Genomic DNA, 25,511 nt, shown 5'->3' with positions numbered 1-25,511 from the left:
CACAGCTGGTTCTAAGTTAAAAGTCAAGCTGAGGGCAGGTCTTCCCAGACCTCTCAGGTAGGTGAGCATCTCCTCTTTCCAGCACCCTAAGAGCATGGGCCCTAGCTCTCCTTAGACACATCAAGTTAACTGGTTGCTCAGTGCACAACGGAGACTAATGTGCAAATGTGATACCAGGGTATTCTTATAATTGATGTGAAGACAATATAACCCATTTGTAGATGCATAACTCTGCACCTTGCTCACTGTATCGATTTCCTACAACTGTTGTTTGCTTTCTTCCCTGTGCTTTTCTTCTCTTTCAGTTTAGAAACTTTGTGAGGAAACTTCTCATAGAAATTTGTTTGTGCCATGCCTATTTGTCGTGCCGCGCCACACTACTACACAAATAAACAGGGAACACGATGTAACACCACAGCAGCAGATTTAACTAAGACCCAATTGTACTTTATGCCATCTGGATGTGGGAAGAATGTTCCCTTAAATGAAAAATCTTCGACAGAAAAACAAGTTCACCCTTCACAAGTATGTACCACAACATAGGACAATACATCATCTTTGACTTATGACTTCATTGGTAAGAAATTGGCCTAGCAATGGCATTTCTCCTCCAACAGGCAGATGTGCTCTCTATTATATTGTTCCTTCAGTACAGATCTGAATTTGGAGTATCCTTTAGAGCCAGTACAAAGCCATTGTTTGGTAGGAAGTGGTAGCCTGTCCCGTATCACCTCTCAAATAAATTGCCTCTGGCTGAACCACCAGTGTTAGGATGGGGGGAGGCTACTGGCTCTTGATTTAGCGTACGAGATTGTAAGCAGATAAACAAATAGTTCATATTTTTGGTGCAACCTATGAATTTCACTCTCTCATTCTCTCATTTTTTACTGTGTTCATCACACCAGAAACTCAGTGACAGCCTGAGTAGATGCTTTGACTTGTAATACGCAGTCACCTAAAAAACTAACAATGAATTTTTTTCCCCAAAGACTTAAGGACAAATACGTTTCCAACACCAGGGTCTCTGAAAAGGAAATACCTCAGGGAGAATATTGTTATTAGGTGACACTGAGCAAATACTTAAGCAGGAATGATTGAAGCAGACTGTGTACCCTAAGGATTTAATGAGCAGCTTGGAGGAGCTGATGGCCTGAGGCATAGCCTCAGGTCATTAAACCTCAAATGGTTATTAATCCCTAGGAAATGCTTTCTGTCAAGGTCATTAATGCTATTATACAGTGGAAATTGAGACTGTATCGAGAAATTAGCCTGCAGTCTGTTTGCAGGAGAAATGCTCTCAGTAGGCACGGGCAGGTCATTGCTGCAGTGTCCACCAGCCACCCGGCTTCCCCGAACTTCGTGTCACTCTCTGCACCATCCCTAAGATAAGTCATTCTTTGGCAGAGTGTCACTACAGGATCTTTGTCATATATTGAGCACTTAAATTAGTAGCTTGGCATAACTCCAAGGGATAACATTAGCTGAAGTCCCTCCTGCTGAGTAGAGATACCTTAGCATATGTTTTTAGGACAGAATTCTGCCCTGCTATTGCCTCTTTTTAGAATAAAAATAGGAAATCTGATTCAATTGATGTATACACTGGTGACCATAGCGTTTGACTGAAGGGTGAAATTGCGCAGGTGTTAGGATTGTTATCCTTTTCTGACAGCTATCTAGGGTGAAGGTCTCTCTCCTCTCACTGGCTTCAAGCAGAAATACCTGCAAGCGGAACAAATATATCGATGGGTGACTGAGGGGTTAACACCAAGGGCTTGACCAGCAGGCAGGGAAGGGCAGTGAGCGGTGAGACCCCAGCCTGGGGCTTTCCTCTTGGACCTCTTCTCTGCACCGGGTGCCCCCTGAACACAGCCTCAGCTTTACAGTCAACTGCTGTGACCTTCCCATCAAGTACGGAAAATGTTGGTGCACAGATCCCATGACTTTTTACGAATAGGCTCTAGAGTTAGGCAGTTATTTTTTTGGTGCATTTTGTGTAACTAACAGTCAAGACTGGAAGTCAGACTTAGTGATATTTTTTTTCCAGTTTCTGCTGCTGGTTTATGATTTGAATCGGGCAAATAAAATCCTGTAATTCTGTTAAATGATGCTTATGCATCAGATTTTCCTACATTAAAAAGACTATGCCCATGACTACCACAACAGATATTTTGAAGTTTGAATTAGATCTATTTGCAAGGGATCTAGAGATCTTCAGTTTCAAAACTACTGTATTATGACGATCAATGCTTGTTTTTAAGGCAATACAACAGACTGCAGTTGCCTAAATCTGTTCCTTCTGCTCTAAACTGAGCAGGGAAAACAGAAAATTGCTAATAGTAGTACCATTTTGATGACATCCCTGAAGATGATTTAGCACCCCAATTATGCAGCTGTCCAAATTAAGAGAAGAAATCTTTTTTTATTAAAGAGCCTGAGGAGATTTAGAAAACAACAGTATATTATACTAAGTAAAAAGAAAGAACAAAAGGACATAATGATTATTTAATTCTCCTGACAATGTCTGCATTAAATGATCAATGCTTAGACATGCATTGCTATTTACTGTTTGATTAAGTGCCCTAGCATTCACTGGCATCAGCCAGTGCATCCTTACTAAATGGAATTTATGCAAATATTATTTCAATTACATGTTTCTACGTGGGTTTCAGGAACACACCCATCTTTGGGGAACCAGAGGGCAAATTCACTGCTATTCTTTTGTCTGATCGGTTTCCTCACAGATATTCATTCATTGAAATAGTTAAATTATTGAAGTACAGAAAAGTACTTTTACAATGATATTAAGAAAAAAAATCTCTGTATGATACAACTGCACAGTTTTTTGCATGTATCTGGATCCTTGATTTTGTGAAACCTATATACGTTTAGGCACTGATACTGTAAAAAATGAAGTTAGACTTTTAAAATGTAAAAAATGAAGTTAGACTTAAAAAAAATAAATATAGCTGAATTTTTCTGGAAGAAAAATTTGCTTGATTTATGTGTCAGACATCATTCCAAATACCTGAAGAAGAACTGCATACATGTCACAGTAGAGAAAATTTTATTTGGCAGTACTGGCTTAGACATGGCTGTGAAGCCATAAATCAGATAAAATAAGTATTTGCACACTACATTATTTTTGGACTTGGAAAATTCCACTAGTGCTGTATTTTTATAGCAGTATGTTCCTGCAACCTACATTGAAATCAAGCAATACATTAAAAGTTGTCTTCTTCAGAAAGTAAGATGAATTTAAACTTCTGTTGTAAGGGGTCCAGCTGCGCAATTTAGTGCTGTCTTGCATAAGATTGCTTTCCTGATCAGGATTTTCAACAGATCTGTGTCATTGAAATCCCTGCACTTCAGCATGTCTAACATTTATTTCCTTGCCATAAGGTGCGCATCATACTATTTACGTAAGAAACAGATTTGTAAAAAACCCACACGTCGTTGATCTCTCCTGTATTTTCAATAAAATAGACAATTCCTTACTGCTGGGCTCCTTTCCTCTTTTATCTTTATAAGTATACCCCCTCTTTCTGACTCCCCAGCTGTTATTTTATCGTCTCCATTTCCACACCTATTGCACTAGTGTTCAGGATACTTCAGCGAGTCAGTGTCAAATTTCATTCCTCCATTTGCTCTGGTCACTGAGTTTGGGAAAATGTTGTAGTCCACCACATGTGAAGGCACCCACACTTCCTTCAGTGGATCTTACACAAACATAGAGTAAGGAATAACTTGATAATACCACCATCTGACTCATGTACTTTGGACTGATAATAACTGTAGCTACATCCTGTAAAATGACCACATTAAAAAAAAAAAAAAGACTTGGCTTTTTCTCCTCCCCAAAATGGCCACGCTCATTTTTATCTTAAAAAGACTTTATCTAAGAACTTGAAATTAGCCATAGAAAATAACGCCAAAGTGGAGAGTGAAAGTTCATCTAATCCACCCTTTGCTGAAACCTGCAGGACTAATATTTACTCTTCCTTAGAGGAATCTAGGATTCAGGACAACTCTGAAAAATATAAACCCTTAGATACACCTGACCAAATAGGCTGCTTTGGTCTTGAACTGGCTAGGTGGCGAATTTACCGCTCTGCGCTGAAGTAGATGTTTTGATGACCCAGTTCCAGCTCAGTTCTCAGATTGAGATCTCGAGCAGCGTCCAGCCGCTGCAGCTGGAAGGCACCGCTTACTTTTCCAGCCTTCGCATTTAACTGCCTCTGGATCGCCACATCTGTAGCTATTCAGCAGAAACTCAAAAAACTTCTCATCGTTTTTCTGCAAACATCTTATATTCCTGCCATGCTGGCATCTCAGCATCAGTTGCACCCCCGCTTACAGATACAGTGCCATTTCACACAATGCGGCTTTCCACGGTTTGTAAGGGGTGCTGGATGATAATCCCAGCTGCAGTGCCCAGATTAGTGAACCCTCACTTCTTCTGATAAATACAAAAGAGCAGGTCTCTCCAAACTATCACAGGTTTTTTTGGATGAAGGGTCTGCACAACTGTGAGTTTCAGAAGGCGGCAGAGCACATTCCAGGAAAGCAAAAATACCAGTGAATGAAATGCTAAGAGTATACTTTGGCTGAAACGTGGAAGAGAAAATTGCCCGTTGTTTATTTAACAGTATTCCTGTTGGGGTAACTACGTAACTACTACGTAACTACTGTGACTATGAGTAACTGTGAGTACTTATGTCACGATAATGTGATGGATTATCATGAAAGTCTGCTCTTAAGAGAACGATGTTTGTGTCAGGCAAATACCGCTCTTCTAAATAGCCCATGGTTATCCTGTACAGTGCACAATGAACAAAAACTGTGTCTGACCAACCAGAAGTATGTTCTTTCAAATAATTAAAAAAAATCACCAAATTATAATCTTAATGATAAATACCTCTTAAACAAATATTTCTCAGTGAACATTTTTGCCAGACACCAGACACTCTCACTGCTAATGAATAACCTGAAGAGTACATTCCTATTTTGTATGAGTGAAAATATCAAAATTTAGCCCTAAACCCTTTTGTATACAAAGACTTATGAATAGTTCACAAATAGCAATGGCTTTTTCTCTGCTTTCGCAAAGAAGATGCTCAGTCAAATATAGACTCATATATAACTGTTCAAAAAGATCAATGGGATTTGAACAACCAAATCTCTCTATGTATAACCAAATCTCTACATTGAGCTGGTGTTTCTGCAATGCTCAGCATGTGTAAAGTAGTAAAGAAGCATTAATTAGTATTACTTTGTTGTCATATGATTGTTTTTCTTCAGTGTCAGAGCCTGAGCAGTAACACTTCCCGATGACCTCCTAAAGCACCAATGTAGAGATCATGTGCCTCCTCACCACCTGCTTTCTTCTATTCCTTTTCCTTTAAAATATTTTGAGGCTGAGGTAACAGCACACAGAGAAGATGACATTTACTCTCTCTTTCAGCGCATACAGGCTTTGAAGCAATGCAGTTGGGCTATTCCCCCCCAAAAATAGAGTCTGCTACATCTCAATTTGCACATGTTGAGTGTGTTACTGAAGGCAACTCCTGTACTGCTAAACTGAGGCATTTCTGCTTCCCTGCTTAACACCTGCTGACTTGGTTTTATGCTTCACTTTACAGCCTGTCTTGGTAGCTCACCCCATGTGCAATGAACAGAATCCAACTAGATTTTGCAGGGAATTGTGTGAAAAAAATCCGCAAATGTCCTCTACTGCTGTTTTCTGGTTTTTATGACAGGGAAGTCGTCATTGTATTCAGAAAGGAGAGAAATACAGATGCAAAAAGAACCATTTAAAAAGGCAGTTTTAGGAAAAGCTGTTATTCAAGTGTCTGTCAGGAGAATCAGGTACAATTGCTCTGCTCCATTAATTTTTAATCACATCTGGCAACCGGTCTCAAAAGTCTACAAGACTTTATGATGCCTTGAAATTAAAAGGGTAAAATGTTCTCCTCCATCATTTTGGAAGAGATCGGGACATTAGCATCTGTAGTAAGTGTAAAGACCCTTCCAAAGCAGCCTTTAAGAGCTGTGCACTAACGGAACTGCTCAAAATATGGCAGTGAGTCGTGAAACCAGTAGCACCAGCTCATTTTTACCATGATGATACCATACCCCTAAGGCAAATATGGCTTTCAGGAGATGAAAAAATAAGAAAGGACAGCATCACAAATGAGTCTCCAGGTATGTTAGGATGAAAGATTATCCTTAAGTGAAATATAATGCATAGCTTTACTGTGGGTTTTTACTTTGGAATTATTTAATATTTTGTTTCATAAATATTTTATCCATAAATATACAAAATTTGTAAGGATTTTTATTCTTTTCTGCCAGCCTCCCCCAAAATAATTTTCTACTGTAAATACCTGTAATATCTACCGAGAATTCAAAGCACACAGTACGGAGCATCTACTTTGACTCCAAGCTGTGACATATGCAGATTGTTGTGTACATCAGAGGTGCAGGTTTTCATACTACTCACAGGGACTTCTAATTAAAGCGACTTTCCTTTAATATAAAGTGCAACTGGGTATATTTAGAAACAACTTTAGTTTCCGACCTTATGTTTTTCCTAAAATCCTATATCCTAACTATAGTCAGAATATTCTTCTAAAAAGCAGTCTCCAGATTGCCAAATTCTTACTTCCAAGGATTATTTTTCTAATATCATTGCTGCCTCCTGTTTTCTCAGGTAAGAATTTGGCCATACAGAAGCTTCCAGGAGCTCACTGCAATAACCTTACAGTCATCTCTTCTTTTGTCCATTTTGGACATTTGCACTAAACTATTTCAGCAGGGAGAGTAAATAGTTCATATGCAATGAGCACATGCTACCTTGAGACTACCAGTTCTCTTAATCTCTTTAAATCATTTCCTAAAGATGCTGTGTTGATTCAAATAGGTAAATGTATACCTGCCAACAAATAGGAAAGGTGGCCTGAAAGAATTATTGATTGGCCCACTATAAAGACAAGAGAAATAAGGGGCTGAGGGGAAGACACAACACAAGTATTCAAACTTGGACTCATATTGAATATGCACCTAATCTGGAGACATTTTGATTCAATATACATACTGGTTTATGCTATCCCTTTTAAAAATCTCCCTCCATCCTTAGGTTAGGAGATACTCTCTCCCTAAAGTATTTTGTCACTGCAGATGAAAACATAGTGCTTCACCTGTTAAATTCCCTACTCACCCACACTTCTTTCCGGATGAGCACTCTGCCACATGGAAACCCCTCACACCTCTCCACACACCGAGAGAAGTTACATTTTCAAAAGTCGAATTTAACTTCTACCATGTTTCTGAAGGAATAACATTGGCATTGCTTTTTTAATGTAGTGCTCCTTTATTTAGGAGGGTTATTTTGCTGCCAGTCTAGGAGATGAGCACTGAAGGGCTTTCAGATTAATGCTCAGCGCCTTCAGGTCAGGTGTTTTTTTCCAAGAGTGCTCTGGTCCCTGAGGGCATCCTGCGAGATAAGGATCTGACAGCCCAGGATGGTGCTTTGCAGTTTTCCCCTTGAGGAGATCCAGTATCACCGCAGACGGGCTCTGCGGAGATGTCCAACTGTGTAAAAACACACTAGAAGTCTGCTTTGATAAATAATAAATATGAGTATATTTTTATTACTGTTTTCATGCAGAAGCTATATGATCTGCTGTGCAAATAGCAGAGTACGTTCTCTCTGAGATTAACATTTTGGGTCAAGCTTTTCAAGCAGACATTTCTCTCCTGAAGTGTATGTGTACACAAGTCCTACTCGGTCCTGGAATTGGTGCATATAAATTGGCATGAACTGAAAATCATTTTGCACGTGGAGTAATACAGAATTTCTCTCCCCAGTACAGTCTAATTCAAAACGATCTTTTTAGACTAGACACATGATACATTTGGGGCAAAAATTTCAAAGTGATGGTGCATTTCAGGAAACTGAAGTGATGCGATGTTAAATTCCTGCTTTGCACAGTTTCTCCCCACTGTGTACTGGGGGGACTGGGGAGAGCCAGGTCCGCAGGCTGAAGCCAGTCTCCAGCCACTACTCTCCTAACTCACGCTTTCAGAAGCGGTGGCAGCACGAGAAGATCCTAAGCCAAGTGGACACTCTGAAGGTCTACCCAAGTGTATTATGGTGGATCACCACAGAATGGAAGTGGGAAATAATTATGCAGACTCAGACTGATAAAAACCTCTAGAGCAGCTGTAGGAGGAAGTTGCCTGGGGTCTGAAATCAAAGGATAAATCCTAAATTATAAACACTTCGTTGGATTCCATATCCTAAATATTTTTGTCACTGTAATATATCAGACTTCTGTGACTTTTAATGAATGATTGTGCCAATCTGATTTTCAAGATGAAAGTTAGTTTTCAAGAGTAGCCAGTAGCACCTCTGGATGTGCTTCCTGAATTGTCAGTAGCTGAATTCCCCCCAGATAGTTCAAGATCAGCTCCAAATGAATGGAAAAAAATCTGCTCATTCATAGTTAAACTTTTTTTTTTTTAATATGGTAGAGAACAATCTATATGCGCGAACCATGATACTGTTGTAACTGCAGATGGGGAGACATAGAAGGAGATAGAAGGCTTAACAAAGCATTCATGGACTTCTAAAATTCTCCTTGACTGTATGTACATTTTACTACAGTTTGAGATGCTATATGCAAGTTTATTTATCTTTTAAATATTTAACAGAATGTACATAGAGTTAATAATACCTTTAAAAGTGTCAAAGTAGGAGATGACCAAACTAACTGCCACTTTACAGGTGCAATGTGCTGATATGACTTTAGCCATCTATAAGTTGTATAGTGGTTTACTATGCTTGATAAGCTCTGGCCAAATTAGTCACTGGTTATCCATCTGCTGGGCTGGAATACATTAGGGATGAATTGGCAGGGTGAGTCTCATATTATCCTTATGACGAGTTGCTCAACAATTTTTCACTATAATAATTTAAAATATTTTATGTCAAACCTAAAATTCTGTTCCTTACATGCCTGTCTTCACAATGCAATTCATAGAGCTTCACCTACTAATTTTCTCATAATGCTTTTAATTTCTGCTTGCATTACAGTCTTGCTTCCTAAGGAATATTCATGCCACCTGTCTCTCTGGGACACCCTCCTACATCCCAATATAATTTCAGAATCTATTGGCCAGTTTCAGTCAAATCTGACAGGAGAGCCAGGTGTCAAAGATACTATGTTATAGAAAAGCTGGTGTTGGGTAGAGAAAAGGATGAAAATTAGCATTTCGGTAAGGGAAAGGCATTTGTGGCATGACCCACTATCCATGCGGAGAAGCAGCAGACAGTTGGCTGAAGAGTACAGAGCACTCTGAATCAGCCACAGCATATGTTCTGCTTTCCCAACAAATATGTAAGGGATGGAGAAAGATCTGGGGAGTAGCATGGAAGAGGGGAAGGGCTTGGTTTCAGTGAGGTGGGAGGAAGGAACCCAAATACGTGGGAAACTAGGCTGCTCTCATGCTAGTGCTCAGACAGCAATTCATTTAGCTCCATTTTACAATCTTCTCAATGGCGAGAAATAAAGGTCAACCACTACTCATCACTGGGCAATAGGCTGCTCCAACTTTTGGCAGCTCCAGAATGACTCACACAAGGAACATAACACTGCTGCATTCTTCACCAGTGTTGCAGAAGTGACTGCATAATGTCCTCACAGCATAATGCCCTTACATTGTCCTCATAGCCCCATTCCTCCCACCCCTTCCTTCTTTAGAAACTCCAAGAGAAGAAGATGCTGAGGGGCTGTTACACCAAGTAGGAGCTCTGTAGCCTACCCCTGCCCTGAGCCATGTACTTGCATGGGTCCAAAAAAGGTGCTACAGATCTACTATTCTCCAGCACAAATCTCTCTAGAGGAGACAACCAAAAATGAGGAAATAGTCATGTAGCCAACAAGCAGCCAGCTATTCCTGCAATACACATGAAGTCCAACATTACTGGAGGCTCATATGCTGTTCTGCAAACCATGTCACAATCAAAGGCTGTACAAAGCCCACCTTCTACCAATACCAGTCAAAAACATGTAATGCATCTACCAGAACAAAGCTTTTAATCAGCATTTTTTGTGGTGTGAAGGGAGAAATTTACAGAAGTGTTACTACTCTTTATATTTAATTACAAATCTCAGCCAAAATAAGAACCTTATTACAGTCAATGCTGCTCAATTATTCAATGACAAATGAGCTGATACCTCACAGGGTGTACAGTCCTCACAGCAGGCGAAAAAGGAAAGGCTAAGAAACAAAAGCATGGAGACTTATGGATGGTCATCCTGTGAAGGCAGCGATTTAGCTCCTCTGAATTAAATGTAGAAGATGTGAGCTCAACCCACTCGGACTGAGTAGAGCCCAGGACCTCCTCCTTCTGGGATGAGTGCTCTAATTCTTAGGTTATTATGCAAGAGGAAGATAAGTCACATCCATCTTCAAATGAGTAAATGGATTCTAACTGCATGGAGGTGCCAGCATTTATTTCCTATTGTTCCTCTGTATTCCCAATGGAAGAGATATTTACTTAAATGAGGCAGATTGAATCATCCTTGGGTGGGTGGATGGATGGAGAGGGGGGAACGGCTTTCCCCCTGCAGGTCTTCAGTACGCAACTGCTGCTCTCTTTAGACTGTATGAGGAATTTAAGCAGCTATGACAAATGGACTGGACCATCTGCTTAACCCCAAGTAACTAAAAGCTTGAATTAAATGGACTAGGTTCCCCACCATGCACATTGCTTCTCTAGCAAATGCTAGTGTTTCTTGATTTTTCAGACAAACACCACGGTATTGCTAATTGTAATGGGTTTGACTTACATCTGGAAAAAATTAGTCTTGTTGCCGCCAAAGACTGGCCCAGAAAATCAATGTAAAACTTCAGGATCCTTGCAAGCAAATGAGGCTCTGTGTTAGGTGGAGCCTTGTTGCTAGGAAGGCCTGTTGTTGAATGTTTTCATCAGAAACATTAAAAACATTATTTCACATTATGGTCTCTGACTTAGCATGGTAAACAGCCTTCAAAACCACAATCTCGTAACAGTGCCTTTGTCCCTGCTTGCCGTCAATGGCAGACTATTTTCTCTTTCTTTTTTTCAAAGTTATCCACAAAAATAAAACAGAATAAAAAGAGAAACCATGCACTCTTTCAAAGGCAGACATAATTTAATCTTTAAGACAGAGAACAGAAGAGTGTGGGTTTTCTCTGACTGTGGACTTCTTGTAATTTCACTGGAGATAAATATTTAGATAACGAATGGGATATTTAATTGTCAGGAACTATTATATTTAAAGAAAGTGCTAGAGATTTTCAGATTTGTTTTCCTATGTGTGTTGACAACCCATTCCCATCATTTACACTCTGTATGACATATAAATACAATCACTGCTATAATTTGTAAATTGTTAATATTAAGACTGTAGGGATGGCTATGCTTTCAGCTCCCCATAAAAAAGACAGCTTTTGCATCAACATTTGGCTGAACTTCCATTACATTCCCATCCATTATTTGTACTCCTTCTCCTTCTCCTTGGCCTCCCTTGTTTTTTCTCACTGCTCCCCTGCCTGATTTGATCTGGGAAGCTGCACACCCTGCCTGCTCTTGGCTCCAGTGATATTCATAAACCATGAAACAAATAAACACAGAGGAGGAAAGGACAAAACCAAAAGCAGGGGGATTTTTGGGATATCTTCAGCTGTGCATGTAATCAGGCAATGGCACCATCTGAACCGAGGCGTGGTTTCCCTCCTGTCCTGTCTATCCTGTCCCCTACTCAGTTTGTGTGAAAATGAAAGGTTTTCAGGTCAGGACCACGACTTATCCTAAATGTGTCCAGCATGAGGGCAATAACAAGGGTTTGTTAAACCCTACTGTCCTAAGTCAGGAACTAACTGTTAGAACTGACAAACACACAATCGGTAGAAAAAAAGTTTCTTGAGTTCCAGGAGCTACTTTCAGTATTATTTCAGATGTGCTCTTATTTGAGGGTGAATTTTCCATATATCTCAGCTTATCTAAGCGTCAAAAAAATTCTATCACAATACTTAGTTCAGAGAGATCCTGCAAAGTATTATTAATTGGAATTTGAAATCTCTGGAGGGAAACCACCATGCAGTCTAATAACTGGAACTGCATGGACAGAGTCTCCGGTTGGTTACCAGTCAAGCTACAGATAAGATATTAGGTTAACAGATACAGCGAAAGAACTTTAATAAGTTCTGTGATTCTATGAATAAGAAATGCATGTATCAGTAGATAGAGTATTAAATGACTTTCCTTATCAGCAGGCATTTGTCAAACTTTCTTGGGTTTTGTGTACAGTCATAGAACCACCTCCAAAAGAATCGAAAGAATCTTATTTGTCATATCAGAAAAATAATTTTACTCAGAGAATAAGAAAATAAAATCACTTCTCACAAAGAAAAATGAACTTGTAAGATGATGCAGCTCTGAAACAAATTATATATATTCTACTAATCAATAAGATACAGTTGCCAAGGCAACACTGACATCAGAAAGTGAAATACAGAGGTCTGTCTTACATAAACACATACACATACCAATATGTTATGTGAACTTTTGCAATCTAGCAGTGACTTCAAGGAAAAATATGTTTTTACAAAAGAACACATATTTTCCCAGGCTTGATAGATTCTTGTGTAAGAGCTTTTATGAGATTTTAGACAAGTTGTATTTTGTTTGGTAGTCTTTGTTCTTGTTCTTTTCTTACAGGAAACAAAGAAATGTTGGGAAAATATTGCTTTCAATGAAAATTAATTCTCTCTGTTAAAGTGACTTAAAACAGTGACAACTGGATGGGATGAGAAACTCTACCAAAGTATTTGAATACCAATCCTGAGCATAGTTAAGAATAAAAAGTTTGAATTTGTAGATCCTGTTCGTATTATATTATTCAGATCTCAAGGGACAAATTCTCAGTACCAAGACTGTAAATAAGAAAGGATTTTTTTGCATACTACTTACTATTCTCATTATATGTGTCTTTAACTAGAAAGCTCAGTTCTGCTGTGTTATTCAACAGTTACAGTAATCCCACTGAGCTGAGTGGAATGAATCCCAGAATGAGATGCCGTTGAGGATGACTATAGGTGATACCAGCCAGCCCCTTCTAATCTCTAATTTTGGATTTAATTTGAATAGTTCAGGATATTATTTCATAGCTCACCACCAAAGCCCTCTCAGTACAAATGTAGGTTGCTGGTAGAAGCTACTTCTTTTGCTGTAGCTAAATAAAGCTTGGGTTTCCTAGCAATGTTCTCAACTCGTTGCCCCATTTTTGCAAAAAACATAGACAATACCCGCTGGTCGTAGGATACCACCTCATGGCTCCCTAAATTACTGCTCATGTTTCACCCATCTGTGTGCTCAGACACCTGGAGCTGGCAGATATTTTCCTAACTTGGATGTCATAGCAACGAGGGCTGAGGAATTAAGGCAGAACTATAGCTGTCTATTGAATTTGCTCTGGAAGCTCGGGTGGGTAATATAAATGTCATATAAATAAATAACATGAAGCATGAGGGTGTTTGACTGCTGCCTTAAAGGTCTGCCGGCATGCTCATTATCAGTAACAAGCTTTTAAAACTATATTTTCTGAAAGATGATTTTCAAACAATTTTTTTAAATGAACTGGTTTAGCTCATTCAGCAGCCAAATTCACTGAAAACCTCCGAAGGAGATATCCCACTCAGATCTGGGTCAGCCTCCTAATTTTCAGTTTAGTTAAAATGTGAACTTAGCTCATTACGCAGCTTTCTGAAATGTGCTTCTAATGACAAACTCATGGTGTTTTTACAAAGAACTGGGAATACAGGATGGTGTTTTCAGGTATGTATAAGCAATTACAGGCCAAACAAAACAGTGTCTTCATTCCTCATTGGGTTAAGTGATGAAAAGACTGACTATTATGGATGATTACCTCTCCTATTAATTTGGATGTATAAATTAGACATGTTCCTACAGGCCTATGGTGATTTAATGCACCATGCGAGTGCTAAATATTAACATACATCTATATTTTGAATTCAGTGGCTCAGAAGCGCAAGAGAGGTACACATCATTGTACCACATTCACTCGTGTTCACCTGTGTGTGTATTCCTGCAAACCAAATTAATATAACAGAGCTGCCCAAGTAGGTCATTAGCCACTGGTCGAGGGATGTGATGAATTAATATCTTCAGAACAAACAATTTGCTAAATCCTTCTTCTTTGGCAGGTGAGGGTTTACGTGCTGCTCTAGGTGTCCAAGCTGTTGGGACACAAAGACACAGGAGAGACACAGGGAGATGAGTAAAGCCTGGATGCTACGCTTCGCTGTGCTGGAAAAGAAAATGCAGAGGTGCTTTTTGGAGTTGGGATCTAGGGTGCAGGCATGGGAGCACCAGCAGAGAGTAAGGGCAAGCTCCAAATGTTTCCCCAAAACTAAGCCAGGTGGGACCGTGTTGTGACTTTTCCACTGTACATCAGTGCTCATGGCTGGCAAAGGGCTGTCATTCATGGTTTTCATCATTGTTCAAAGCCTGCGTAACAAGTGCTGAAGAAAATAGTACTCCTATTTCCCTCAAAGTCATCTCCAAATGGAAGGGCCATTTCCTATGGAATAGGTCAGTCCAGCCTTTGCTCCTCTCAGCAGTGCTCCATGAAGATGCTCCAGCCACTAACCCCTTCTGCAGGACCACTAGTTCCCATTCACCTTCTGCCCAAACTCTTGGCTATGTTGGCAGATTTCAAGAACTGAGACAGCCCTGACCAGACCTTCCTTTTCATTTGCAATTCAGTAACTCAGTTCCACCTCCAAAAGACAGCTACTGCTGCTTGTACCTGCAAGTGGAAGACCACCTCCACAAAAGTCCTCCTCTCAGTCAATCCTTTTCTTTTGTCTATAATGTCCACAGATTTAACAGAAGCTTTTATGTGACACAGGATGATGATGTTTTACTGAGTGCACTTGCCTTCAAAAGCATCAATAAATCAACAAACCAGAGGTAATTAAGGAACAAACCAATGCTAAGGGCTTGATTTAAATACACAAACCCCAGAACATTCAGGACTCAACCTCAGCCCATCCTGTCTGTCTCTCTGGGCAAAAATGTGCTTCAAACAACAAGTGAGCTTAGCTCATCTGGATATGTCCAGTGGATGGAAACAGACTTTAATGTAGCTCCCCTGGCTTTTATTTGCTTAAGTCAGAATCCTATTATTGTTTTAACTTTACAATCATTTAATTACAGCAATGTCCTAGCCAAAAAAATTGCCTGGGTGGCCTGAATATTATACCCCCATACTTGTTATGAGGTCACCTTTGTGCTGAGTTCAAAAACCCATTCTTGATCACTTGATTTGGGTGGGAGTTTTGCTTGTGAGGATTATGAGTACATTACAAACAAAGTCTACTTGATTTATGTACAATTTTTCACTGAAGGTACAAAACAAGTAGCCATCAACTTAATGCCACTTTATGCTGAAGGCTTTAAAGGGTCACACGAAGTCATCCTTTTTATGGGACAGCAAAAAATTCATGATTCTAGGTTAGGGTTATAAATGAATAAGTAAATCACTTATGCATTGCATTCTGTTGGCCCCTACTCTGAACTCATTTAGTACATAACAGTTTTGCTGTTACTGTATGTCTTGTGCAGACATTCAGTGGGAGGTTTTATAATGTTCCACAGCCTACAGAGCTCTCTTTTTCTTTCCCTTTTTTTTTTTTAAAATCTAATTTTCTGGTTTAAACATGTCTGATAAGAAAAAAAGAGTCAGCTGTAGCAATATCACCCAGCCTATGCTTGTCATGTACTATATCGCAAAGTACAAAAGGACAACAACGAAAGGACAAGGGAGTGGAGCATCTCTCTTATGAGGAAAGGCTGAGGGAGCTGGGTCTCTTTAGCTTGGAAAAGAGGAGACTGAGGGGTGACCTCATTAATGTTTATAAATATATAAAGGGTGGGTGTCACGAGGATGGAGCCAGGCTCTTCTCGGTGACAACCAACAGTAAGACAAGGGGTAATGGGTTCAAGTTGGAACACAAGAGGTTCCACTTAAATTTGAGAAGAAACTTCTTCTCAGTGAGGGTGACAGACACTGGAACAGGCTGCCCAGGGGGGTTGTGGAGTCTCCTTCTCTGGAGACATTCAAAACCCGCCTGGACGCCTTCCTGTGTAACCTCATCTGGGTGTTCCTGCTCTGGCAGGGGGATTGGACTAGATGATCTTTTGAGGTCCCTTCCAATCCCTGACATTCTGTGATTCTGTGAACATTTATTTAAAAAATGGGATAATAATGTGCAGTGTGTGTAGGATATCTTCTGAGATATTTTACCTTGAAGGGGTAGTGCACTCAGGAAGGCACCTTTGTGGTGGCCACATGGAGGATGTTTCCAGGTAAAGAAGAGACTTAAGAGCTGACTAATAAAAATGTAGGGATCGTGAGGGCAGTAGCCAAAATGGCTGGAGCCTGAGCACATCATCCAACAAATGAGGAAGGGTTGGGGGCTGGCAGTCCCCAAACGTGCTCCAAATTACCAGGAGAATGCAGTCTCATTGGATGAAGAAACAAGTTTTCATCAGCTTAGACCACTTTTTTTCCCTTCTCCTACCCAAATGCAAGATTAAAGGGAGACACTGGACTTGAACTGGATCTGTTTGCCAGCACTATCTCATTGCGAGTGCTCTTGATGAGGAAGATGGTTCCCCTTAGGACACTATGACAAAGGCAGATCTTCTAAAAAAGTCACCAGAGCACTAGATTTGCTCTGTGTCTCAGGGCAGGTCAGTGGCATATCCAAGGAAAAGAACTGGTACCTTCACCTGAAACCCATGGCACTACCTACTGCCCTCCTCAATTAGATCTACCAAAAAACAGGCAAGGCTCAAACTCAATTAATCAAGAGCAAAACCAGCTACCCCTCTGGGATGGTCCCAACAAGAAACTGTTCCATGAGAGGACAACCAAAACATGTAGTAGTTGAAAAGGAGGCCAAAAATTTAACCATGTAGAAAAGGTTACGATTAGTCTAAATTCCTGTAAACTTACAAATCAGAGGTCAACACATGAGTAACAAAGAGATGTCTGATAGCCATAAGCACATCCTCAACAAATAAACCGACACGGAAGATGAGTGCACATCAAGACAACAATGATGACCAGTGAAGCCAAAGAATTTCAGTGGGCTGAATGACACTACAGGGCAATAGCACAGGATGCTGTTCAGAAGGGAGGTGAAGCCAGGTTTATTCCTGTTTAAGCACAGTATGTATAGCTCCTACCAAAGTGATAAAAATACTTGACAAATATGTGAAGCTTCCTCGGTGGTTGGGGTAAAGTAGAAGAACTTCCTTGCTTGCTTGCTTTCTCACTTCGTCAATGAAGAAGTTCTTGACTGTACTAAGGGTTATGCCTAGGAAACTGGATGTGAGACACAATATAATTCTCTTTCTCCAGGTTTGTTATGTGACCCTGCATTGGACTTGGCATTGTAACCATTAATAGAGGACCCTGTGAAGAGATTGGCGAGTACAAAATGAAGTAGTATTGTCAATTGAAAAATCCATTTTCTCCCTATTTTGGTTAAACCTCAACACAGTAGCACAGTACTGACTAGGAAACATATACCCCCACTCTTGTTTCATCATATGAAAATGTTGGCACTATTTCCCTGCAACATGAAAGCAAATGGCTGTAGATATGCCTGGTATATAACAAGCAACTGCCATGCTGTGATGCGAGGTGAATGGATTTGAAGGGAAACACCTTGACAGACAGACAGGCAAAGCACACACAAATATAACAGCAAGGTAAAGGAAATACACTGATGTACGGCATATCCCGGTTGTCTCTACCATGCTTGAGAAACTCTTTATTCCTTACAAATAAAGAAACACTGGGAATTGCAGCTATTTTAGCAACAAACAACAGAAGAAAAGTGTGTTCTAGCATACAGACCTCATTTGTGAAAGCGGGATGAGCCATCCGAGCAAGCCCTGCACACTGAAAACAGACTTTTCCCTCAGACTTTTCACGAATTCTTTTCCCCTCCTTCATCATCAGCCAAGCTACCAGCAGGCTACAGAGACCTGGATCCATTTCTGTTCATTTCTGTTCTTCTTCAGACTTCTGCAAATCATAATTTCCAAAATGTGCCCAGCACTAGTGTAAGCAGAACCCACAATTTTTAGCTCCCTGGGACCCAGAAAAAAAGAAGCAAACCTGTGTCTGTGTGTAGCAGCAAAAGCGGTGGGAGGACATGCCGGGCTGTCCAGCATGGTCCGGTCCCCTTGAGGGTGACAACAGCCCTGACCAGAACAGGATGGCAGCATAATGTAAAGAATCCACTTTTTTTTTTTTTTTTCCCCAGTTGTCCCTGCCATCAGTCACTGTGCCCCCTCCCCCTAAGTAAATGAAATCAATCAGCAGGGATTTCTGTAAAATACATAAAACAGTCATCTTCCAGACTCTACCAGAAGATAAATGGTTCCAGACATTGGACTGCAGCCATTTTCCCACACATGCTACAGTGTTTTGTCATCCATATTGGGCCATAATAGAGAGTGGGTTTTGGTTTGTGGGGTTTTTTTGTTTTTTTTTTTTCCTCTGTCAGCAGCCAATGCTTCTGCTTCTAACTTGTACATTAAAACCACTGCAACAAGCGTAATTTTTCTGTACAATTTGTAATAGAACAGTTTAGCTCCCAGTAATACAGTCTGGGGTCTTGTACAGAACTTGACACTTTTCTGCTACAGCTAATATCTCCATATCGCTCCCAGCTGGAGCTTCACAAACCTTTTTGGGATTAAAGCATATCACCCCAAATATGAGCCACTGAACTGAAATGAGCATGAAACTATGAGCATTGCATCCCTTACCTGAGAAGCTGCTAACAAGAAATAACAATATCTCACACTGGCTTTTGTGCTAGTTTCAAATAGGGATACAAATACGTGACGAAAGATGCATCACAATGTGAGTTTATAATTAATGTTAACATATTTAAAGCAAGTCCTTAATAATCTGTGAACATAAAATGCACTTTGGAAAGAACCATGGGGCTTTTTCATCATTAAGAAATGTGCAACCAAATTCTATCCTTAATTAAATCAAGAGTAATTTTATTAACTGCAGTAGACTTAAACCTGACTTACATCAGTGTAAGTGAGGGTAGGATTTAGCCCCGGGCTGTTTATACACTGTAGTTCCAGTTAGTTTAGATCTATTTGGGTGGGAAATCCTTTCCCCTTTCCAGAAAAAATATTCTTGCCTACCCTTTTTAACCTCGCAACTGATGCCAAAGCAGTCTTTTCTTCTACGATATTTTTCAGAAAGGTTACAAACAAATCTTATCCTCGAGAGGAGGTGACCTTATTAAACAAAACCACCCTTTGAAGTGATGGACACCAGCAGTTTTAAAGTTTGTTTACAAGTTTTTAAACAAGCCACCTCAAACAGATAAGCTTATTTACATCTTAAAAATAAATAAAAAACTTTACATAAAAGCTATTTCATAAAGGAGCTACTTATGTCTGTTTTCAAAGCTGAAAATCCCTTCCAAACAGTACTAGCTGCTGTATTAAATATCCCTGCTGCAGTACAGAAACTTACTGTCCACAGATATCCTTGGGCTTCACTGTACCTTTGAACCAAAATCACTTTCTTCTGTACTTCATTTTCTGCTCTCTTGAAATCGGATTCCCAGCTCCTGACAGATGGCTCCTCTGTCACCGAGCGTGGCTTCCGCCTCCTTATCTCTGCCAGCTAATGCTTCCACGATGCTTCGCTGTCCTCTGCGGAGCTGTGCTCTACATCATTTCTACTCTGATCAATGCTCTGCTCAGTTTTAGGTTGGTTTCTAGTCCCGCCTCCTGCTCTTGAAGAAACGAAAACTCACAGCTGGATTTTCTATAAATCATCCCTTTTAACAGTGGCTGAGCAAGTATGGCAAATACTACAGCTAAGACCTGCTGCTCTATTTGAAACTTCAAAAACAATTCCTCATCTTAATGATGCACACATGAAAGTTAATCATGTACTAAAATCACTAATACTGAAAAATAGTGGCCACATAATTGTGACCTTCGGGGCTTAGAAGCTGATTAATGTAATACAAAACTCCTCTCTGTTCCAGAGGAGGAATATGGTAAAACATACTGCCTCCGTGAACTGCTTTACGTAATGTTTCGCTTTGAACAGGAGCTTGTAATTCTTACAAAGATAAATTTACATTTACAATACAGAGCTTTTTGACAGACTAACCCAGCATACACACTGTTTAGGCTAGCAGCTCTAAGCTTGAAAGAGCCTTTACCATCATAGCAGCTCTTTTGAAGTGTGGGCAGGAAATACTTTTATTTTCTGCACAGCACTAAGTGCACTATTCAGCGCTGAACTCATTATCATGTTTAACAAAGTGTGGAGTATAAAAGCAAGGTGATACCATAAAACCAGTGCTACGAACTTTGTTCCTATGAACAGAGCAAAACAGAGCCGAGTTTCTGTAAACTGTAAATTGTTTTAATCCTCCACCCTCCAGATCTTAAGAAACCGTGCTGTGGAAATGAAAAATGACTGGGCAGATCTGGATACAGTCTGAATAGGCTGAAAAATCCTGAGGTTCTTGGGTTTTTCTATGGTGAGAGCCGCATCCCAGCTGGAAGCGTCGGCAGGGCTAAAACCGACTCCGTCCTTGCTAAGAGCTGACTGTGTCCTGGTGGCACACAGGGTCCCCTGACCTCTGCCCATGCTGAAGAGCAGCCAAGCTGCTGCTGTAGGCTCCATGAAGGACCCTTGGAGGTTCAACTCCACCAGCATCTCAGGAAGGGTGGGAGATGTGCCAGGAGCAGCTCTTCCCCAGATGTGCCACTCGGCTCCCAGCAAACAAGGACCTGGGGGCTTCCACAGACAGGAGCTGGAGCTGGGCAGCTGCATCACGAGTGGATCTCGTCCCTTTTTGAGGTCTCTTCTGCCCAACCCTAATGTGTTCCAAAAACATAGCAGTAAAACACCAAAAAAAGCACTCCTCTCCACTTACACCAGCTCTCTAACCACTTCATTACATGCCCTGCCGTTCTCACAAGTTCAGTTTTTCCACACCATAGATGACTTCACGGACTTCCGTCAGATCCTGTTTAACTCTCTTCTTTTTCCCTAAGCTGAAGAATCTCATCTGTTTTGTGCTGGGCTTTGCTGCCCACCCCTGTACTGCTCCCATAAGTGATGCAGTTAGCCCTTTAGTTCACACGGTAGAAGCTGATGTTACAGCACGCGAGGCCAAGCCTTTCTCCCAGTCTGTGACTGCCACTTGTGGAAATGGGAAAATATTCTCATTTTCTTTGCTTACAATACTGCAGACAGTAGCCGAGGTCAGTCAGTTGTCATCATGCAATCTGACAGCCCTCCACAGCCATCACATGAGTGGCCTGCACACAAAAATTTGAGAACGACTACCCCAGACTAATTTCCAAATGGTAACTAGCCAAATAGCCTAGGAGAAAGGCGTATGGATTAAATAGCCAGGAAGGCTCTGAGCCGAGGGCAGCACCACTCTTATGGAGCTACTATTCTCTTAATCAGCAGCAGTAAGACATGGGTCCTGGGCCCCTGTCCAAGCAGCTGTGACTCAGATTTGAAGTGCTGCAACGACAGTGCTCTCCCGTGGATGCACTGGCTGATCAGTGCCAGTAGCTTGATGGTGGAGAGCGAAACATGCAGGGGAGAAGCACCATCCCTGCACCAGATCCAAATATGTAACGGCAAATACAATTAATCTGCTTTCCAGGTGCTGCAGTACATTCAATACTTATCAGCTGTCAAAGCACGCGACTGATTAAAATTACTTGCTTGACCTTTAAAATGCACTTGAAAATCCATGAATGAGACCAATCAGTGGTACATACCCATTTCAATAATAACAGAATTTTGAATCTCTAGTGAAAGCTGGAAGAGGAGATTAAAAGCTTGATACCACAGTGTGACATGCGCCATATGAACCTGGGATGAGGCTCTTCGAAGGACTTTCACAGAGCATTTTGTCTACTGCCTGGAGTAATGTTTATGCTACACAGGGCAAGATTTATTCTTTCTCTGCCTTGAGGCTGTTGACCATCATCTGAATAACAAGAAAAAAAAGCCTGCTGCAGGTGAAAAGAAATATATTTATTCTACATTGTCCTTTATGTGCTTCAATTCCAGACAGTACACTGAGATCCTTAGGGACGAATGGGAAGATCTGCTCCCACCGCTAGTGAGTGTCCAGTTCGCAGGCTCAAACTAGAGTAAATCCACAATAAAGCAGCAAAATGTGGTGGCAGAGATGTTGTTTCATCAGGACTGTTTGTCTCTGCAAATTTTCTCCTGTTAGACCACACTATTTGCTAATTGTGAACACAGCCCAGTATGGCCGAGCACAAGATTGTTATGGAATGAGCTCAGGTCCTGAGAAGCAGATCATCTGCACTGCTTACCTGCAAGCTATTTGCTGGTTCTCTTGGGCTCTGTTTTAGATCACTCCTACCCACCTTCTCCTAAGCAGTGTGAACATGAGTCAGTCTATGTCTCCTGGCCGTGGGATCCCTGGCTCTTCTTGGTTGGATAGTAAAGATATCATCCCAGTGATAAAGGACAGTAGGATAGGTCCTCCCACCACTGTCGTGCAGATACTGCAGCCCTCACTTCCCCCTCACCTGGAGACAGTCATGAGATCTGCTAAGACTGGATACCAGATTTGACTGCCACAAAAAATCAGAGAGTACTTCCCAAACTGTGACTTCCTAAGTCAGGTACACAAGGTTACACATTTCTAATTAGTCTCATTTTCATTTAAAAAAAGCTTAGAAAATGTCATATGAAGTGAAAGACTTGGACACCTGTAGGTGTCCAACTGGTAGGATCATAGAATCATAGAACCATAGAATAGTTTAGGTTGAAAAGGACCTTCAAAGCTCATCTAGTCCAACCCCCCTGCAATGAGCAGGGACATCTTCAACTAGATCAGATTGCTCAGAGCCCCGTCCAGCCTGGCCTTGAATGTCTCCAGGGATGGGGCATCTGCCACCTCTCTGGGCAACCTGGGACAGTGTTTCACTACCCTCATTGTAAAAAAAATTTTCCTCATTATTTCTAGTCTGAATTTCCCCTCTTTTAGTTTAAAACCATTACCCCTTGTCCTGCTGTAACATACCCTACTGAAAAGTCTGTCCTCATCCTTCTTATAGGTTCCTTTTAAGTACTGAAAGGCCTCAATAAGGTCTCCCTGGAGCCTTCTTCGGGCTGAACAACCCAAACTCTCCCAGCCTGTCCTCACAGGAGGGGTGTTCCATCCCTCTGATCATTTTTGTGTCCCTCCTCTGGACTCCCTCCAACAGGTCCATGTCTTTCCTGTACTAAGGGCTCCAGAGCTGGATGCAGGATGATCCCTTGCCCAGATGTTCAACAAGCAAGAAATCTCTGCTAGGGAAGAGCTTAGTGTGCTACAACAGATCTTCACTTGGGTCTTCTGATCCGTAGCCTCTTCCTCTGCTGACACTTGCAGAATCGCCAGAAGAAACATGAGCAAACATTTTGGTACATGGACTTTTCTCAAAGACCTTTCACCTCGGTGTAAAGAGCTCCTTTGCAAGGAGCTCCTTTGCAAGGAACTAGAACTCCATCTAAGGACCTTCAGTGCTCACAGACAGTGTGATGAAAGTATGGCAGAGGGAGCTACTACAGAGCTCCATGGGCTCTGGTGAAAGTCTGCCCTGCCTTATCCTTAAAAAATGCTGGATCATAAAATTGCAGGGCCCTGAGGTAATTCAGGTTAGAAAGATCCCCAGGAGGTCTCATACCCAACAGCCCCTTTGGTCTTCTGGCCCTGCTGAAACACCAAGTTCACAAATAGTTTCGGCTCCCCACAACCACACTTGTAAATAGAAAAGCTTGGCCCTCTCAGTGCAACCAGGAGGGCTATGCCTGCTTGGCCCTGGACTCTTTTCAGGAGCCGAATAAATTTAGTATGTCAAGCCTTCTACCAGGAAGCTGCTGGAGGGAGAATTTTTAACAGTTTAAAGGCACACTGACTGCAGCGTATTTGTTTATAATGTGGTAAACAGAACCATTAAAAACCTTATATTTTGCATCTTAAAACTCTTAAGATACTCAAGAACACATTATTTCTTCTTACTGTCAGAGTTTGCTTTGCTAAGACAGCATGTACGAGCAGCTAGATAGACTTGGAAACACCTTGCGCCCCTTGAGAAGAAGCAACAGATGTGAGGATGCTGCTGGAGGCATGAGCAAGATGAAGATGCTCATCTGTGAAGATGAGCACTTGAGTCTCACAATATCTCCTCCCCACAGCTACTCTGCAGCTTTGCTCCTCTGGCGGTAATGAGCTTCATTTTCAGCTGAAACTTCTTCACAGGTGGGCTACACAGTCCTCCAGCTTAAAGGCTGTTTTCCCCTTGTTGGTGTTTACCCTCCACTTGCAGACAATGAGAACAACCTTGTTCTGCCCATGGACAGGAGACTAAAACACAGCCACTGTTTCAGTCTTCTTTGATAAAACAAGTTATTTCCCCTCTAACAGCTTTTCTGTATCCACCACCGCAAGCTGAACAGAGGATGGATGATGGGGAACGAGAAAAGAGTGCAGCATTGCAGATGGGACCCACGGTGCCACGTCCTCATGTCTCCTGTGGAAATACATTGCTGGATGGAGCTGATGGCTGGGCTGCCTTGTCAGGCCACGTTTTGCGAGCGACTGGCAATTATTCTCCAGTCTGCAAACACATTCAATCAAGCCTTTGATCTTCTCCGTCCTTCCCAACTGCCAGTCTCCCAGACGAGGCCAGTATTTCCTGCCACCATCCCCTAATCACGGTACCAGGCCACCAATAACCACGCAAACCCAGCTGCACGCAGAGGCAGGGCACACGGAGCCAGTGTTCCATCGCTTGCCGCTTTCCTTTCATCCCGTTTTATTATTGCATGTCCTCGGCTAACCCTGGCAGATTCTGCAGGAAAACTCAAGGCAAAGGCTTTATTTTGTGCTACCAGGACCAGGTGGACCCTGTCTTCAGGTTTGCCCTACAAAGACACTCATTTTTTCCTAAAGATAATGAAATTTTGAAAAGTTACAGAGATGAGGGAACATAAAGTGCTGTGTAACACGGATATGCTTTCAGAAAAAAAAAAAAGACAAGGGGAAAGGAAAAATAATATCCAGGTTATTACTGCTTGAAACACTGCATAAAAATCAATATTTCAAGGCAAAATCAAAAGAAAAAAGAAAATTGGAAAGTTCCCATCTAAAGCAGAAAATTGTAATGATAACATGTTGAGTGGGGATATTTTTCCTGGGCAGTTTTCATGCAGCAGATGCTCTTACCTAAGACTGCCATTTCCCAAAGGCATCCTGAACTATTTGTCATTCATTTACTATTGCAGTGGTTACATAAAGTAGGACAGTTGTACTATCTCCACCTG

General features: G+C 41.2%; 1 protein-coding gene across 5 annotated transcripts in view; it reads right to left on the bottom strand.

Annotated features, from left to right (window-relative positions):
* Positions 1 to 25,511, bottom strand: part of STARD13 (StAR related lipid transfer domain containing 13) — a 307,752-nt gene that overhangs the window by 58,582 nt on the left and 223,659 nt on the right. Inside the window, exon 1 of one of the 5 annotated variants that reach the window (XM_065628773.1) lies at positions 19,653 to 19,662. The exons of the other annotated variants lie outside the window; for them this stretch is intronic. The gene's annotated coding sequence lies outside the window, so the exon portion shown is untranslated. Of the gene's footprint in view, positions 1 to 19,652; positions 19,663 to 25,511 lie in introns of those variants that run through there. 5 annotated transcript variants of the gene reach the window in all.

Source organism: Caloenas nicobarica, chromosome 1 (assembly GCF_036013445.1).
Source record: "Caloenas nicobarica isolate bCalNic1 chromosome 1, bCalNic1.hap1, whole genome shotgun sequence".
Lineage (NCBI taxonomy): Eukaryota > Metazoa > Chordata > Aves > Columbiformes > Columbidae > Caloenas > Caloenas nicobarica.
Note: the sequence above shows the minus strand (reverse complement) of the source record. Positions and strands in the feature narration are given on the sequence as shown.